The sequence below is a fragment of the Nelumbo nucifera genome, chromosome 7, assembly GCF_055504915.1.
Source record: "Nelumbo nucifera cultivar China Antique chromosome 7, China Antique-T2T, whole genome shotgun sequence".
Lineage (NCBI taxonomy): Eukaryota > Viridiplantae > Streptophyta > Magnoliopsida > Proteales > Nelumbonaceae > Nelumbo > Nelumbo nucifera.
Genome location: NC_142655.1, coordinates 4,448,533 through 4,467,641, shown reverse-complemented (window position 1 = coordinate 4,467,641; position 19,109 = coordinate 4,448,533). Strand labels below are relative to the sequence as shown.

General features: G+C 42.6%; 1 long non-coding RNA gene across 2 annotated transcripts in view; it reads right to left on the bottom strand.

The window, feature by feature from the left end:
- LOC104597478 (uncharacterized) overlaps positions 1 to 18,580 on the bottom strand; it is a 37,861-nt gene extending 19,281 nt beyond the window's left edge. The window contains exons 1-3 of one of the 2 annotated variants that reach the window (XR_016078377.1): positions 18,316 to 18,580; positions 10,592 to 16,257; positions 3,157 to 3,401 (exon numbers count right to left, since the gene is read on the bottom strand). This is a non-coding gene — a long non-coding RNA (uncharacterized LOC104597478). The remainder of the gene's footprint in view (positions 1 to 3,156; positions 3,402 to 10,591; positions 16,258 to 18,315) is intronic. The other variant, XR_016078378.1, reaches the window with a different exon arrangement.
- Positions 18,581 to 19,109: the final 529 nt, after the last annotated feature.

Below are 19,109 nucleotides of genomic sequence, written 5' to 3'. Positions count from 1 at the left end.
GAAGTTATCTTAGGGCATGTTTGATTTGAAAGAAAAGGTGCGGAAAGGAAGGGAATGGTAGGGAAACCCATACAAGTTATCTAAGGCGTTCAATAAGCAGTAGGTCCAATACAAGGTGGGGATATGCTAAGGTTCTGGAAAGATGTCCAAATGAGCTCTGCTTGGTGAAAATTTTGGACTAGTCACCAATCACCATGTCTCTCCATCTGGTTGAAAGATAAAGGAGAATACAATAGTATTCTAAAACAAAATCCTTTTGTTTATAATTTATTGGCATATGTTCCTTCTATTCATTGATTTATAGTTATCTTCAACAAATGAAATCTAGATAGAGAGTAGATAACTTTGTTTGCAAGAGGGTATCACCAGAAACTACAATCACAAGCCCAACATGCACACACAGATTTGGAGATCTAAACCAATTCAATTTTAGCCAAAAGTTGACAATTTACACTCTAAGCTGCTCAAAACATGCCTCGAGTTTTGAATCTCCAATACTAGCAGAGAGAGAGAGAGAGAGAGAGAGAGATCCCAGATGATGCTTAGCTTCTGAGCACCCGCCAAGCACTTTCTTTTCTCCTTATCCAATACCAAATGTCCAAGAACGATGCCCCATCTCATTGAGATCAAGAACCAGCCCTGAATCAAAACCATTCAATCTTTTGACTAGCTAGATTTTAATCGTAACCACCAATGGCCATGCAATGTCTGCAACTCTGCAATGTCAGAGACTTAATCCGTTATGCATGCATTGCCCAGGTGACATCATTTAACTATTTAAGGCTCCCCACAGTCACAAACCTGGAATGTGTACAAGAAGAGAGTGACAATCAAGCTCTTTCTGAATCTAAAGAAAGAACAAACGAGTGAGTCATCTGGTGTCATCAAAGTCTTCAGCCCCATTTCTATATATCCCAGATGGTCACACTTAGCCTTATCTTTGGCCTGGGTAAGGGATTCTATCGAGATTAGACCAAGAATGGTGATTGGGTAGCAAAAAAAATTGAAGTAACAATAATTAATATTTATGAGATACAATTCCAAAGCTCTTGCCTGTCTCCCTAAAGAAGTACCATTTTGGTTACACAAGAGAAAAAAAAACGAAGAGAAATGCCAGTGTTATTCCTATGCACAAGTCTAATGTTCAGCTGGTTACTAATATAAGGGTGGCTTGAAAATAAGTGTTTGATGGTTTAGTCTTTCTATTAATGGTCAAAGAGAGTAGGCTTCCCTAATTTGAAGCTTGAGGTTCTAGAACTCTGGAAAAACAACATAGTTAGAGAGTTTGCATCTAATATGCATATCATATAAGCACATAAATAAGTTCTTTTTTGAGAACAAAAAAGAATTTAGCATTTTTGTATTCCAAAAAAATGTGGAAAGAAATAAATTGTCAAATAAAAAGGTAGAAAACACAAATAATGTGGATATATTTATAATAAATAAAATTATTATTTTGGATAAATAACGCAGACATATACATAAGTGCAAGTATTCTATAAACTAAACATATTTATCTATGAAGTATGAAAGATTTTCGTTCTCGATTTTACTTAAACCTAACAAACACAAAAACGCCTTTATCCGTTCTTTTCAAGTAGGATGTTTGTTAGGCTGAACTCCTCACCATACACCAAAAGAAGCTACATCTTTCAAAAAACCACCATCAAAATTAGCTTTTAACTAGCCTGACTCCAGTGGGATCCAAAAAGATTGATGGGGACTGGAACTGCCACTAGCAGTTACTGGGGTTGTAGAAGGAATACTCCGATAAATTGCAACCCTTCAAATCTTCAGAACTAAGGGAGTCAACCCAAACCCTCCATCAGTTCCTCAAATTACCAGAGTTACTAATGTCATCCACTCTCAAACCCAAATTACTAAACCAAGAGCACCTTGCATGTTACAGAGGAAAAGCACATCATGATTGTTTCTTGCTCATAACCACATAAAACATAGGAAGGACCACCAAACACCCCCTCTGTTATATCCAACTGGGCCCAAAAAACTAAGCAAACATTATCATAAAGTCATTTGCATCTCTCACTATGCCTTCTACACCTGACTCCCCCCTGGAATCCCGAAACAGCACCCATCAAAGCTAAATTTGACCCTTCCAGCAGTTGGGAACCACTCCATCAGTCTTTTCTGTCTGGTAGCTTGAAAGCAGGATGTAAATTGCCACCCTCTTAGTAAATCATTCACTGAACCGCTTTTGATCTCCTCACATACCGTTGTCCAATGTGTCACTCTTATCAAGGTAAGCTCGTAAAACTCCTCAATCCTCTTGTACTTTTCTTCAGAAGTTTTAGCATTCCTCTCACACCACAGTCCCCATAAAACAGATCCCCTCAAATACTTCCACAATATTTTGTCTTTGAGAGAAGCACTTCAACCAATTTGGGGTGAACAGATCCAAGACAACGTTTCGGTTGGGGCTACCCAATCACTTCCTTCTAAGGAAAATGGTTTAAGCAGTGAAAATGTTATTATTAAATGTTTTTCAAAGAAAAGATAATAGACAAGGTTGAATTGCAATGAAAATGTTTGATTTTGGAAAAAAAATCATTGTATAAGGATATAGTATTAAGCATGCGATTTTGTATTCATGATTCAGGCAAATCTAATCTGGCTCCATGGTTTAATTTTTGTTCAATTGGAGATCCAACACTTACCAAGCATGGAGCATAGTTGTCAAGGCGACGCCTAGGCAACAAGGCGCCCTTTGAGGCTCGCCTCGCCTAATCGCCAAGAAGTTTTCTACTTCCTACTGTAAAATACTTTTTTATTCATTCTTTTTTGAGATTATAATTATAAAATAGACATTATTAAACTGAAATAATCATTTTATGTGTTTATATACTAATTTATTTTTATTATTTTCTTATTTATTAGGGTTTAATCTACACAAACATTGCTAAATTCTGTATTGAACCCTCAAAGTATTAAAACCTGAACTTAAAATTTTATCTAATCAGCGCATTTTCTACTACTACTACTACTACCACCTAGCCTCACCTTGGCACCTTGAAAACTATGGCACAGAGAATAGTTTTAGTGGTATTATTCATCTTCTTTCTTAAATAAACAAACTAAAATGAACATAAAAAATAGTTCAAACCAGACTTAAGCCTTGAGCATTATAACTTATCATACCTCAACAACTTTTCTCATTGCTTCCTTGTGTGCATCTGGCATATTGTACCAAGATATCTAGTTGATGGGTGTCATACACGACATCCTCACCATGGTTCCGATAAAGTGAGTGAAAGTGCTTGCTGCATCACCAATTGGTTTCCCATCTTCATTCAATTCGACAATGACTCGGTAATCTTTGGGGAAATTCCACAAATCTTCCAAACGTGTCTGACCACGAGTCTTTCGAGGTTGCATGGAACCCTCTATAAAATTGTGTATAATGTTAAAATTTTAGTAGTTTATAAGGTTAGCAAGAATATGGTAAAAAAATTATGACTGCCATCATATATACCTGGCATGGCTTCTGGTTCTGTTTGAGATTGTGATGATGTAGCAATCGGTGAGGTCACAACTGTTTGAGGCTGCTCACGTGGTTCAGGTTGGATGTGATCGGAACTAGAACTGATGTAACCGTTTCTGGTCACGTACCAATTTTTTTTGTGATGTACCAACTTTTGGGCTAAGTACCTCGTCATTTGACCTGCTCCCAGGTGGCCTATGACTCAGAGGATGATGGAGCTCCCTGGTGGCGAACTGCCTGGTGACGAGCTCCCTGGTGGAGAGTTACCTGGTGGAGAGCTACTTGGTGACGAGCCCTGGTGGAGAGCTACCTGGTGACGAGCTCCCTAGTGGAGAGCTACTTGGTGACGAGCTCCCTGGTGGAGAGCCACCTAGTGACGAGCTCCTTGGTGGAGAGCTACCTGGTGGCGAGCTCCCTGGTGGAGAGCTACTTGGTGACGAGCTCCCTGGTGGAGAGCTACCTAGTGACGAGCTCCCTGGTGGAGAGCTACCTGGTGGTGAGCTCCCTGGTGGAGAGCTACTTGGTGACGAGCTCCCTGGTGGAGAGCAACTTGGTGACGAGCTCCCTGATGGAAAGCTACTTGGTGACGAGCTCCCTGGTGGAGAGCTACCTAGTGACGAGCTCCCTGGTGGAGAGCTACCTGGTGGCGAGCTCCCTGGTGGAGAGCTACTTGGTGACAAGCTCCCTGGTGGAAAGCTACTTGGTGACAAGCTCCCTGGTGGAGAGCTACCTAGTGACGAGCTCCCTGGTGGAGAGCTACCTGGTGGCGAGCTCCCTGGTGGAGAGCTACTTAGTGACGAGCTCCCTGGTGGCCTATGACTCAGAGGATGATGGAGTTCCCTGGTGTAGCGCAACCCGATTGCCCTCTGCATGAGGTGATCTCCTCTCCTTTGTAGGCGGCGGGAGCTGAGGGACCTGCGAGAACTCCATCTTTTCCTCTTCTTTGTAGGCAGCGGGAGCTGAGGAACCTGCGAGAACTGAATCAGAGGACCCGGGGGTATTTTCCCAGTGGGGACTCTCCGATGCCTAAGTTAGCATTATGATTGTAGGGAGCTTGGAGAGAAATGAGAGAGCTAGAGAGCAAGGATTACCTCCATTTTTTCATCCTCTCCCCTTTGTCTTTGGGGGTCAAAGTCCTTATATAGTGGTGTCCTATCAAATCAGGTGTAACAGCCTCTGTCAAGTCAGGCGTAACTACCTCTGTCTATCTGCCGCAACCGTTACTGCCAGAGTTGAGGTGGCGGGTGCAGGCGGCTGCTACAGAGTACGGCTCTGCTAGTCAAGGGACAGCTCTCAGGACTAGCAGGCACTGCGCCGCCTAGTGAGAGACGTGGGCGCAGGCCTCCGGATCTGTCAGGTACGGTTGTCAGGCAGGAGATCTTCCTGCGATACGCCGAGCTGCCCCTAAGTGCCGAACTACCTATGCCGAGCTGCCCTTAAGTGGCGAGCTCTTCGTAAGACGCCAAGCTGCCTGCGGAGTGGCCAGCTGCCTGTGGCGAGCTGCCTATGCCGAGCTACCTGTAAGTGCCGAGCTGCCCCTAAGTGGCAAGCTCTCCGTAAGACGCCAGGCTGCCTGCGGAGTGGCCAGCTGCCTGTGGCGAGCTGCCTATGCCGAGTTGCCCCTAGCTATACCGAGCTCCCCGAGCTATGCCGAGTTGCCCGAGCTATGCCGAGCTGTGCCGAGTTGCCCAGTTGTCAAGAGGCTGCACTTGGTTTGCATGAGGTGCCAGGTGTCACAATTTCACTAGAGGGCCAAATCTGCCCTCATCATTTGCCCCCCACTCCCGAGCTGAGAGTAACTCAGCGAAGGGAGTAGATTTCTTCTTTTGGCCCGTAAGTCGACGAGCTAGTAAGTGTTGATCCTCCTTAGGCTTTGGGAGCTGCCTATATGTGGCAAGCTGCCTGTAAGGTGAGGAGATCTCCGCCAGTTCAGTAGTGTAGCCCTTAGGCTCTGGGGGCAACTTATAGTTCACTTTTGCTGATTTTGCTCATGCTGAGGAAGCGGCTGGGTATTTAGCAATAGTGTGGCTCATAGGCTTTGGGAGCGACTCGTAGTCCACTCTTCTTGACTTTGCCCATGCCGAAGAGGCGACTGGGTCTTAAGCAGTAATGTGGCCCGTAGGCTTTGGGAGCGACTTGTAGTCCACTCTTCTTTGACTTTGCCCGTGCCGAAGAGGCGACTGGGTCTTAAGTAGTAATGTGGCCCGTAGGCTTTGCCTGTGAGGTGCCGAACTGACCAGGCGCTAAGCTACCAGTGAGGTGCCGAGCTGACCAGGTGCTGAGCTGCATGCGAGGTGCTGAGCTGACCAGGTGCCGAGCTACCAGTGAGGTGCCGAGCTGACCAGGTGCCAAGCTACCTGTAAGGTGCCGAGCTGACCAGGTGGGTGCCTTAGAGCTATGATTGCGCTGCATCAGCTTCGTAATGCCGGTCACCCACTCCTACAAGAAGCTACTAGGAGCTCGACCTTCGGGGGCAGCACTACTAACTTTAGGTCGCCAGCTCACACGGGAGGCTTGGAATGCTCGACCGGTAAGGGCGCCTATGTAGTCTGTTGGCAGCCAACTCCTGCGAAAGCCACAAAGAGCTCATCTTTGTAGGGGGGGCCTTGCGAAGAGGACTGATGAGGCTTTATCCGAATTCAAGGTAAAGTTACTTAGTCTGTTAGCTCCCTGCATAGTCTTTGAGTTCAAAAAATGTAAACTATAGAGCGAGAGCTTCAATTTCTAAAAAGTGAGGACTTAGCTTTTTGGGAGAAGAGGACTTAGCTTTTATAAGATGAGAACTTAGGTTTTGTAGGATGAGAACTTAGCTTTCTGTAGCGTTTTCCCACAGACGGCACCAATTGATGTAACCATTTCTGGTCACGTACCAATTTTTTTTGTGATGTACCAATTTTTGGGTTTAGTACCTCGTCATTTGACCTGCTCCCAGGTGGCCTATGACTCAGAGGATGATGGAGCTCCCTAGTGGCGAATTGCCTGGTGACGAGCTCCCTGGTGGAGAGCTACTTGGTGACAAGCTCCCTGGTGGAGAGCTACCTGGTGACGAGCTCCCTGGTGGAGAGCTACTTGGTGACGAGCTCCCTGGTGGAGAGCTACTTGGTGACGAGCTCCCTGGTGGAGAGCTACCTGGTGGCGAGCCCCCTGGTGGAGAGCTACTTGGTGACGAGCTCCCTGGTGGAGAGCTACTTGGTGACAAGCTCCCTGGTGCTACCTGGTGACGAGCTCCCTGGAGAGCTACCTGGTGGCGAGCTCCCTAGTGGAGAGCTACCTGGTGACGAGCTCCCTGGTGGAGAGCTACCTAGTGACGAGCTCCCTGGTGGAGAGCTACTTGGTGACGAGCTCCCTGGTGGAGAGCTACCTAGTGACGAGCTCCCTGGTGGAGAGCTACCTGGTGGCGAGCTCCCTGGTGGAGAGCTACTTGGTGGCGAGCTCCCTGGTGGAGAGCTACTTGGTGACGAGCTCCCTGGTGGAGAGCTCCCTGGTGGAGAGCTACCTGGTGGCGAGCTCCCTGGTGGAGAGCTACCTAGTGACGAGCTCCCTGGTGGAGAGCTACCTGGTGACGAGCTCCCTGGTGGAGAGCTACCTGGTGGCGAGCTCCCTAGTGGAGAGCTACCTGGTGACGAGCTCCCTGGTGGAGAGCTACCTAGTGACGAGCTCCCTGGTGGAGAGCTACCTGGTGGCGAGCTCCCTGGTGGAGAGCTACTTGGTGACAAGCTCCCTGGTGGAGAGCTACTTGGTGATGAGCTCCCTGGTGAAGAGCTACCTTGTGACGAGCTCCCTGGTGGAGAGCTACCTGGTGGTGAGCTCCCTGGTGGAGAGCTACTTGGTGACAAGCTCCCTGGTGGAGAGCTACTTGGTGACGAGCTCCCTGGTGGCCTATGACTCAAAGGATGATGGAGCTCCCTGGTGTAGCGCAACCCGACTGCCCTCTGCATGAGGTGATCTCCTCTCCTTTGTAGGCGGCGGGAGCTGAGGGACCTGCGAGAACTCCATCTTTTCCTCTTCTTTGTAGGCGGCGGGAGCTGAGGAACCTGCGAGAACTGAATCAGAGGACCCGAGGGTATTTTCTCGGCGAGGACTCTCCGATGCCTAAATTAGCATTATGATTGTAGGGAGCTTGGAGAGAAATGAGAGAGCTAGAGAGCAAGGATTACCTCCATTTTTTCATCCTCTCTCCCCTTTGTCTTTGGGGGTCGGAGTCCTTATATAGTGGTGTCCTGTCAAATCAGGTGTAACAGCCTCTGTCAAGTCAGGCGTAATTGCCTTTGTCTATGTGCCGCAGCCGTTACTGCCAGAGCTGAGGTGGCGGCTGCTGTAGAGTACGGCTCTGCCAGTCAAGGGACAACTCTCAAGACTAGCAGGCACTGCGCCGACTAGCGAGAGACGTGGGCGCAGGCCTCCGAATCTGTCAGGTACGGTTGTCAGGCAGGAGATCTTCCTGCGATACGCCGAGCTGCCCCTAAGTGTCGAACTACCTATGCCGAGCTACCTGTAAGTGCCGAGCTGCCCCTAAGTGGCGAGCTCTTCGTAAGACGCCAGGCTGCCTGCGGAGTGGCCAGCTGCCTGTGGCGAGCTGCCTATGCCGAGCTACCTGTAAGTGCCGAGCTGCCCCTAAGTGGCAAGCTCTTCGTAAGACGCCAAGCTGCCTGTGGAGTGGCCAGCTGCTTGTGGCGAGTTGCCTATGCCGAGCTCCCCGAGCTATGCCGAGCTGCCCGAGCTGTGCCGAGCTGCCCGAGCTACCCAGTTGTCAAGAGGCTGCACTTGGTTTGCATGAGGTGCCAGGTGTCACAATTTCACTGGAGGGCCAAATCCGCCCTCATCAAGAACGAATGTTAATTCGTTTAGGTCTCGCCATTATACGGACAAAAAAGTTATTATTGCAATAAGAAAAAGAATTTAATTTAATATAACTTTAAAATAACCTAGCAATCAAAAATAAAATCAAATTTCAGCCAAGACCTATATACAAAATGGTGAAAGAGGCAAACAATTGTTCTACAACTTAATTAAAATTACCTTGTATCTCAACAAATGAACCAACAGAAATTAATTTTTTTTCTCCCTACTTGCTACAAATGAACAAGCAACAATAAAATCCTCAAAAGATACTTGAATAAGGGGGAAAATCAATTAACCACTATAAGCATATAAATGGAAAAAACACACAAACTGGAAACTATAGATACACAAAAGGCAATTACCATTAACTTTAATTATTTAGAACTGAACAACATTTATTAGCCATTAAGCACCAAAAGTAGTTTTAATACATAACTAGTGGAGACCTGGAACTAATTTTCTGGAGTTACACATCAAATATAGATAATTAAAACATTTCTTCCTCAATTTCAGCATCTTGGTTTTGCCTGATAAACTTTTGTAGGATAGACCAACACTTTGTACCTTCACTGATGGTAGGTAGGTCTTTCATTCATTTGGCTAGATCCATATGACTAGTTAGATGCCAAAAATTTTGCTATCATTTAAGGGCAGCACAATGTAAAATAGTTGTCCTTCACAGAGCTGTGGATTAGAAAAGGTTCAAGCTTATTATAATGGGGTTAAATAATTGGTGTACAAATTGTAGATAATAGGTCATGATTGTCCATGACTAGGCCCAAGGAGAAAGGGAATTAAGAATAGTAGCCAGTAGTATCAGAAAGTAAAATCTGACATCACAATACACCTTTACACTCCATGCATATTAAGAACAAAGAAAATATTAAACAAAGGAAAAGAAATGATAAAATAAAGCATGGTTTATAAGAACTATCTAGGAAAGCATTAGAATTCAAAGTGTGTTAGCTGGAAGTAATAGAACTTTTGCCAAACTCTTTATGGTCATGGATCCTATGGCAAAACAGGATTCATGTAGCTAACCCCATATAGTTGGGTTAAGGGTTAGATGATGATGATGGATTCTGTAAATGCAGTAACCATGACAATTTAAAGTTATCAAAAATTATTTAACTGAACTGAACAATTGAATTCCATCTTAGTAGGTGAACCAGATGCAGAGAGTGTTAGTGCAGTTTCCATGCTGTTGAAGTCACACAAGAGTATCAAGATACAAAGCAACAACCAAAGAAGAGATGGGTTCAAGTCCAAAAGAATGGAGCAAAACCATAGACTGGAAATGGATATGGAATTCTTAGAGCTCTGAAAACAGATTGTTTCGCAAAACGAAAACACAAAAAGTGATCATTGAACTGTGGTGATCATTGAGAGGGTGATGGAGACCTGATCGACAAAGAGTGACAGTGAGGAGGGGAGAGATTTGGAGATAGATGGTGCTGAAAAAGTTGTCTCAAGGGGAGGAGGAAAAAGATGGGGGACAGTAAGGAGGAGGAAGACTTGAGAACCATCACCCCCACCCAGGCCACCAGAAAGAAACCAAAGTGAGGAAAAGGAGAAACGCTGATTTTTCCAACAACGGAAAAAGTGGGAATGAAGACAAGAAAGCTCGAGAGAATGGAGTAATCATTACTCTTGGACCTAATAGGACTTCTACGGGAAGCGCAACAATGCAGAAAATTTCAAATACGCCAGATGATGTGATGGTCAAAGATCTATCCACAGAAAGAGCCTCCCGTTCAGCTCCCGCCCAAAGGGTAACAAAGAAAAAACTCATTGGAATCCAAATGGCAACACAGTGGAGAAAGTCGAGAGAGGTGTAATCTCAAGGACTAAAAGGAATGAGAATGCAGAAGAGTATTTAAACTCAGATTCAAATTTAAATTGCCCCCTGAAAGTCATGAATGCAACGAAGGGAAAAAAAAGTCCATCAAAAGCCTACAGCTATTGAAGGAGGGAATATCAAAATTCCGGCGAGAAGTTATTACCATCCAAGAAAAGAAGATACTTCAGACGATCAATTCAAACACACCTCACCTACCAATCTCTGGAAAAGGGCAAGAAGGGGTATAAATATGCACAGATGCGAGAAGACAACATACAAGCCTGGTGTTTACAAAATACGAAGAAAGAAAGAGGGAAGATGAGAGGAGAACAACGTAAATCCAGGAAATCACTATTGAGTCCTTCAATAGGGAAAAAGATGGGAGAAAGAAGGAGGTTTTCATAGACAACCTGAAAAGGGATTGGAGGTGCACTGCTGAAAGGGGATCTTGAAGGTCAACAATGATCTGAGCAAATGGGCCCTGTGCTTGCAAACGAAAGTGCTTGGAGAAAAAGTGGCGATAAATGACATCACCCAGAGAGCCAAGAACTCGTGGAATATCACCAGTAGACTATGCATTAAAACCCTAGGTAATGGATTTTTTTTACTTGCTTTTGCTGAGAAAGAGGACTATGAGTACGCCCTAAATGGGAATTACTTAATTCTCGCAAAATGGAAAGTGGGCCTTAATCCCTACACTTCCCAACAAAGTTTGGCCACCATCACACTGACAGGTCAACAATAAAGTGCGGAGAAAGAAACACTAAATTCTTTCACACTACTACATTAACAAGAAGCAGGAATCGAATATGGGGTCTGAAAGACAAGAACAATAACTGGATTATAGACCCCGACAGCGTTAAAAAAAAATGCTAACTGAAAGCTTCTCTGAAAGACTATATACTGGAGGAACCCAAGAACGTAGTTTGTTTTTAAGCACTATAAACCCTTCAATTTCAGAAGAAGACAAATGTACCCTCATAAAAGATATTGAGGATAAAGAAATTTGGGATGCCCTCACCTCCACTGGAGACTTAAAAGCTCCTGGACCTAATGGCTTAAACGCAGGCTTTTTCAAAAAATCTGGAGAATTACCAGAGAATGAACCATAAATACAGTCAAAGCCTTCTTTCATGATAGCAGAATGACTAAGGAACTGAATAAGATTTTTCTAGCTCTCATCCCCCAAAAGAAAGGAATGTTTGACTTCTCTGGTAATTCTACAGATGGTGCACCGACAAACAGCTTACATGGATTGGATGGGTGATGGAATGTTTGACTTCTGTAAGTTACCAAATCCTAGTAAATGGTGTGACAACAAACAGCTTCAAGCCAAGTAAAGGACTCATTCAGGGAGACCTCCTGTCCCCCTGTCATTTTGTAATTTGCAATGAGGCCAGATATCTATAGAGAAAAGCACATGAAAAAACCTCTCATCTAGGAATTAACATAACAAGAGAAGGCCCTAAAATTCCTAGATTACATCTTGCAGATGACTGCCTAATTTTTGCGAAAGAAAACCTTGACACTTGCTATGAAATTAAAGATATGCTGGGAAAATTCACACTGGCCTCAGGGAAAAAGCCAAACTTCCAAAAATCCTCGATGATCTTCTCAAAAAATGTGCCCCAATGATTTCAAAGATTACTAGCTCGAGCGGCGAGGATACCTTGACAATAGAAAGGAAACCTACCTGAGTGCCCCTATCATTAATAAAAGGGTCACAAAGAGCACCTTCAAAGATCTTCTGGAAAGAATTAAGAAAAAGTTGGAGAGGTGGAAGAGCAAAATGTTATCCTTAGGAGGAAAAGTTACACTCCTCAAATCGGTAGTGGGCAGTATGGCCCAATACCAGCTGACCATGTTCAGGATCCCCTTATAAACTACAAAAGAGATGGACAAAGCCCAAAGAAATTTCCTATGGGGAACAAAACAAAACAACAAACTTTTGCTATAATAAATTGGGACTCGGTATGTGCAAAAAAGAATAATAGAGGGCTAGGAATTAGAAAGTTTAAACAAATAAATCAAGCCAACTGCCAACCGAATGAAATTGACATGGACAATTCTAGCCAACCAAGACAACCTCTGGGTCCAAGTAGTTAAAAACAAATACCTAAGACAAACGGACTTCCTAAATCACAAAGCCCCAAAAGCAAGCTGTTGGGTTTGGAAAAAAATTAACCAAGCTAAAGAACCAGTGAAGAAGGGGACCAGATGGATCATAGGAAATGGATCGCGTTGCAATTTTTTGTCAGACAACTGGGTATTGGACAAACCTCTAAGAGATGTAATCCTAAATAGGGACTGGACTGAAGAGAACTTTAACCTAAAAGTAGGGGAAGTCATAAACCTAATCACTAAGCAATGGCACATAAATAAGATACCGAGACCAGTGCCCTTGGAAATAATGGAAAAAATTAAGGCAATGCATATTCCAACTCGTAAGTAGAAGATAGAATGATATGGGGAAATAGCCCGAATGTAAAGATCAGCATACAATCTCATGAGAAACAACATGATTCCCAACCAAACAACATTAAAGATAATAAAAAAAAACAAGAAATATGATGTCTGGAAAAGATCAAAATATTCATGTGGCTTCTGGTGAGAAACAATATCCCAACTAGGAAAAATCTTAACAAAAGAGGTAGAAATACCCCCTGGACTGTGCTTTCTGTGGGGAGGAGGACAGAGATCATATTTTTACAAGATGCCAATTGGCACACGAGGTCTGGACCTTATGGGATTCGAATAACTCATTTAAGTTAAGGGATAACCAATGGAATTTAATTGACTGGTGGAAGGACATGATGGAGGAAAAAGTAGAGGAAAGAGTACTTTGGTTTTGGGAGAAGGTCTTGACCATCTTCTAGCACTTACGGAAAAACAGAATGACAAAATACTTAACAATAAATTCCTTCCTCCATTGGAAATATTAAAAATAATTTGGGCCTATACGAAGGAGTTCATCAATGCAAATGTCAACCCAACCGACCAATCGAAAGGATGACAAAAACAATAAGTTGGATCACATGTGTGAGCATCGGAAAACCGGCTCACTTGCCACTTGGGTTGGGAATGGAGTCGCCACCCATCAGCTATGGAAATGGAGGTGAAGGGACCTCTGAGAATGGCGTCAAAAATATTTTGGTTCGATAGTGACTACAAGACCCAAGGCACTAACTACACCAATCCAAGTAAGACTCGGATGGGAGAGGGAAGGGGTTAGGCACCCCTCTCCCGGGTCCAATAGGTGGGGCCCACATGAAAAACCCAAACAAGCATAAAGCGAAAAGGCAAATAATCAATCAACAATCAGGATAATGATAGAGAAAGCAACCAATCAACAAAAGAAAACCACATATTTTATTTATTATTATTCTTTTAATGTCTTGTATCCATCAACATTTTTTTATTTCATCCCGCTGTTTATTTATTTATTTTGATTATATAATTTACTTTTTATTCTTTATATTTTCTATTTTTTTGTTTTTATTTATTTATTTATATATTTTTTTGTTATTTTTCTTATGCAACCCAATTTGTTTATTTGCTTTATTATTATTTTTTAGTATATTTTTTTAATCTTTTATATTTCCATATATTTTTATTCTATTTTATTGTTTATTATTATTATTATTATTATTTTGACTTTTCCCTTTTCTTTTTGCTTTTTTATGACTCTTTTTTTACCTTATTTTATTATTATCTTCATTCCAAATATACTCTAATCTATCATGCCCAAACACCAAGTTCTGTAGCATCCCCCTTAATTTTCTCGATCAGCATAGAGATCTAATCCCCTCTAACGTCTTCCTTGTTCTTCTCCATCTTTTTTATTCTTTCTTATAACCCTTTTTTTATTTCTTTTAATGACAAATCATTTATTCACTTAACCCTTAACTTTCGACTAAACACTATCCACCCAAGGGTTCAGATTAGTCACATTCTCCAACTCCGGTGTCCTAGCATTTACCAACTAAACAACCACCTCTCAGGGTGCAAAAACAAATAATTACCATTCCAAATAACTAAATAATAAAAACCGAACTACCCAGCAATCACTTCATCAAATTAGAGTCAAAGCAACACCATCGACAATATTCATCAAATCGGAGATTCAAATTAGAGATTCAGAAGTTGATTTCACGAAATAGCGATGGTTCTATCTCCAAGAAAATATAATTTAACTTCTTTGTACATTGGCCTGAATTCAATGGACGACACAGGGGAAACACCGAGTTGTTGTAATTTGTAACCAATAGCTTAAATGAGGAATGCGTCAAGAGGAGGGACACAGGCAGTGGAAGGAATTGAGATAGGCGACGAGGATGATGCCAAGATCCGTGAAAATGATGAGAAAATCACAAAATATTTGATGGGAGGTTGATTCAGATGCTGCTGGTATGAGAAACTTCAACTAATCGATCTACCGCCGCCGCTGGAAATTTAAATACAAATTAGAAGATTCAAAACTCAGAACAGCAAGAGAAGCCAACAGCAAATACCAGAAGAGCAAGAGGCAGAAATCTGGACAGAAATGAAAAACATTGCTACTAAATTGTTTTCGGATCTGTTCAAAGAAAGTTGGGTTACAAGACCTGTACCAGAAGATATTAATTAAGAGACTTTCAGCTGATCATCAAAGGGAGCTGGAAGCCCCCTTCTCAGAGGATGAAATCTGGCAAGTGGTAAAAAATCTGGGAATAGATAAATCTCCAGGTCTGGATGGACTCAACAACATTTTATACAAACAATGTTTGGAGGTAGTGAAAGGGGATTTACTGAAGGTTTTCCAAGATTTCCATCAAAGTTCCTCGATGGAAAGACGTCTGAATAACAAATTTATCTCCCTCATCCCAAAGGTGGAAGGTGCAACCAACATTAAGGGTTTCAGACCAATCAGTTTACTAAGTAGTTTCTACAAAATCCTAGAAAGGTCCTAGAAGAGAGGCTCAAGAAGGTGCTAAATGTTGTAATAGAAAAGAATGGGTTTGCATTTTTGTCAGGTAGGCAAATGCTAGACAGTGTGCTAGCAGCAAATGAATTGATAGACTCTAGGCAAAGGTAAGGCAGGCCAGGGCTATTATGTAAGCTTAACTTGGAAAAGGCTTACGGTCATGTTAACCGGAAATGTTTGGATTTCTTTTTGAGAAAGAATGAATTTCGGCCAAAAATGGAGAAATTGGATAAAGGTTTGTATCACTTCCCCAAAATTCTCAGTCTTTATGAATGGACAATCGGTGGGCTTCTTCAAAAGTTTCAAAGGATTAAGACAAGGGGACCCCCTTTCCCCTCTTCTTTTCATCTATGTGATAGAAATTTTAACCCTTTTTATCCATAGAGTGGATGAAGAGGGCTTGTGGAATGGATTTGAAGTCACTACTGGTGGGAAGGGGCCCAGCTCCTTCAATTTGCCAATGATAGCCTTTGCTTCATTGATGCTGATGTGGATCAGCTTGGTGTGCTGCTAGGGTTCTTAGCTGGTTTGAAGTAGTGTCGGGTTTGAAAGTTAATTGGTCGAAAAGCAGATTAATCCCCATGGGAAGGGTCGAGAATTTAGAAGAACTAGCAGAGGTGTTAGCCTACCGGATTGGTTTTCCACCTACTATTTATTTAGGTCTCCCTCTGGGAGCTAAATGTACATCCTCTTTGGTGTGAGATCCTGTCGTGGAGCGTGTGAAAAGGAAGCTTACTTCTTGGAAAGCCAAATATCTTTCCCTGGTGGGAAAATTCACCCTCCTAAAGAGTTTCCTAGCCAACCTTCCCCCCTGCTTCCTCTCATTGACCCCAATTCCGTCAAAGGTGGCTCACAGAATTGAAATGTTACAAAGACACTTCCTTTGGAGAGGGTGGGAGGAGGAGAAAGAGATCCACCATGTCCATTGGAACTAAGTTTGTGCTCCCAAGGAGAACAGGCGCAAGGGGTCAAGAAATTGAAGTTATTTAATGTGGATCTTTTGGGAAAGTGGAACTGGAGGTTTGAAAAAGTTCATCATCAACCAGTCCTTTTTGTTTCTTCTGTTTCTTCATGGAATGATGGAAATTAATTAGCTAATTTGAAGAGCGGTACCTACAACATTTGATCAAAATTATAGGTGCAATTACAGTATAATTTTTGTTGCTAAAACAAAAGTAAAGGAATGTCATGTCTACAGACAGCACCAACTGCAGATGCTTCTTCTGGTTTCTTTAACAAGTTAGGCTTTTCCTTTCTAGGTTCATACAATTACCTTATAATCTGTTGTCATAGTTGAAAAGAACACTTTGAGTTCAAAAAGAAAAAAAAAAATACTGTGTGGAAGCTTCACAATATTTATAAGTTTTGAGTTAAAAAAATAACATATGAAATCTTCACAATATTTATAAGCTTTTAATTAAAAAAAAATAGCATATGAAAGCTTCACAATATTTATAACCTTCTGCTCAAAATATGGAACACAAAACTATTAGTAAGTAGGTTACAAAACTTCTAATAAACTCTGCTTCTCTGCGCAAACTCTTAATAAACTCAGCACTAACCTTGCATTTTATCATTATTATTTTTCTCTTTTCTCTTTTTTTTTATATACTTTTTTACTTCATTCATTTTTTATATATTATTATATTATTTCTCCTTTCAATTGCTTTTCTTCCTCTCTTACTCCTAGTTCTATTGCTGCACCCTATTTGCAAAATGTGTACATATTTATTTATTATATTTTTTTGATCAAACAATTCAACCCTGTTCTGTCCTCTCTCATTTCGGATCTGTAATGGGAGAAACTCCTGAGCTCTTCCCGGACTTCTTCATAGTCACCCTTCCCTCCCACTTTCTTTTACTGTGTTAATTTCATTTAGAAACCTGCAACTTATTGATGAAAAAGGGATCCAGTGACTAGGATAGAATAACATACATCTCCAATTCCGGTTTTATTTAATAAGTGAATGATGGATCCAATTTCAGATAAACCCCAGCACAGACACAAAAGGAAGCAAATGCGCTCGGTACAGCCGAGACAAGAAGAGTCAAAATGTATAAATAGATTACTAGTACCGAAACATAAGAGTTTTCATGCCCACCAATCTTAAATTCAAAGAACGGAAAACAAACCCAAATAAACACATCGATACCGAAGGATAACAGCAATAAGAGAAGAGATAACAATCATATTACAAAAATAACTACTAAACGAGCATCAACAAAAACCGGGAAATGGGGTCACTGTAACTTTGGAGGAGAAGCTTTGAGGCGCGTCTGAAGACACTGTCTTTAGAATGTTATTTGCCCCCACTCAGTTTCACTGAGTTTGCTGTTGGGTTACAGGCAAATTCGTTCCCAAGATATAATAGAACCTTGGGCAAGAATCTACAACCAACAAAGATGAAGAATCTCCAAAGAAACCTTCTGTGAGACTGTAGCAAACCGGACTGAGAGAGAGAGAAAGTGAATTTCAAAAATGTGTGTTTTTTAAGTCTGATTCATGCTCCTTAAATAGTTTATGAAAAGGTATGAAGAAAAGGTAGGTGCTGGTTCAGAGAAGGCACCTTGAACAGTCACAATGTTTGAAATTGTGACTGTTCAGAGAAGGCACCAAAGCCGTCCTTCACGAGCCATGTGGGTGCGAGCAAAGTGCGCCTCATTGCACCGCACACGCACATGCTTTGCGCGGTATCAAACCCCATACTCTCCTGAGTAGTGTAAAAAGCTCCTATTAAAATAGTGAAAACAAAGCTTATAATTTTCTAAAGTGGGACAAACCGACGGTGATCAACGGTCAACATCGCACCAAAACCAAAGCCGTTCACGAGCCACGCGAGTGCGAGCAAAGTGCGTCTCATTGCGCCGCACATGCGTGCTTTGCGCGGTATCAAACCCCATACAAAGATTACAAGTTCAAAACTGGGTTTTGTAAGAGAAAAGCTAATTTTACAATCAAGTGTGTAGCAGATGCAATTTCTCATGTAATTAACCAATCAAACCCATTATCCAACAAAAGCAATGACAAGTCATGACGGAGACGAGATCATCCAAAAACCTGCTCAGAGAGCGATTCTGTAGTAGATCGTCTCTACCTCCACCGATAGTAGTAGAGAAGAAAGAAAAATAAAATAGACTAAAAACAGAGATGTAAATTAGAAAGAAACTTACCTGGGTTATTTTATAGCATGCAATAGCAAATTCACTTCGTTTCGAATTGACCTCTCGGACAGCAACGATGAGATTCGATCTTGCTCAACCGGACTGTGGGAACAGGGAGGTTTCAGATGCTATCGTCGGGAGTTTGAACGTTCGAAGCTCCTAGTCTGGCCCTGACTGATGCCGGTGAACAGAATTTCAGCTCGCCTGGGTGGGGGTTTTGTACGAGACTGGGGAAGAAGGCGGCTGTTAGGAAAGACAAAAATTTGTAACTGATTTTGCCCACGTGACAATCAAATTGACATGTTATCATACCACCGACCGTGTAATGAAAGAGACCGAATCTGCTCCTCACCCTTGGCGCCTCACCGGCTCCTCACACTCACATCCTACCGCATGGTGAATGTGCATGTGAGGCACCCATTTGTGAGGAGAAGATCCCATCTCGCATCGGGAACGTCTCACTTATAAATTATATTATTCACGCCTAATGTACGGTGGATGTGCCTATGAGGTGCCCATGTGTGAGGAGTAGATCCAGTTCTCGATGCCGGTAAACATAGTTTCAGCACAAAACAACCATCTCTTGGGTGGAGACGGGATCTGCTCGAGTGCCTCACATGCACATCCACCGTGCATTTGGAACATCTCCCATAAATAATAACTAATAAGTGCGGGAAATGTTCCCAATGCATGGTAGGGTGTGCGTGTGAGGCGCCAGGTGTGAGGAGCAAATTCGGTCTCGCCTGGGTGGAGTTTGGTGTGATTGGGAAGAAGGCAGCCGCAAGGATCGGGTATTGATATGA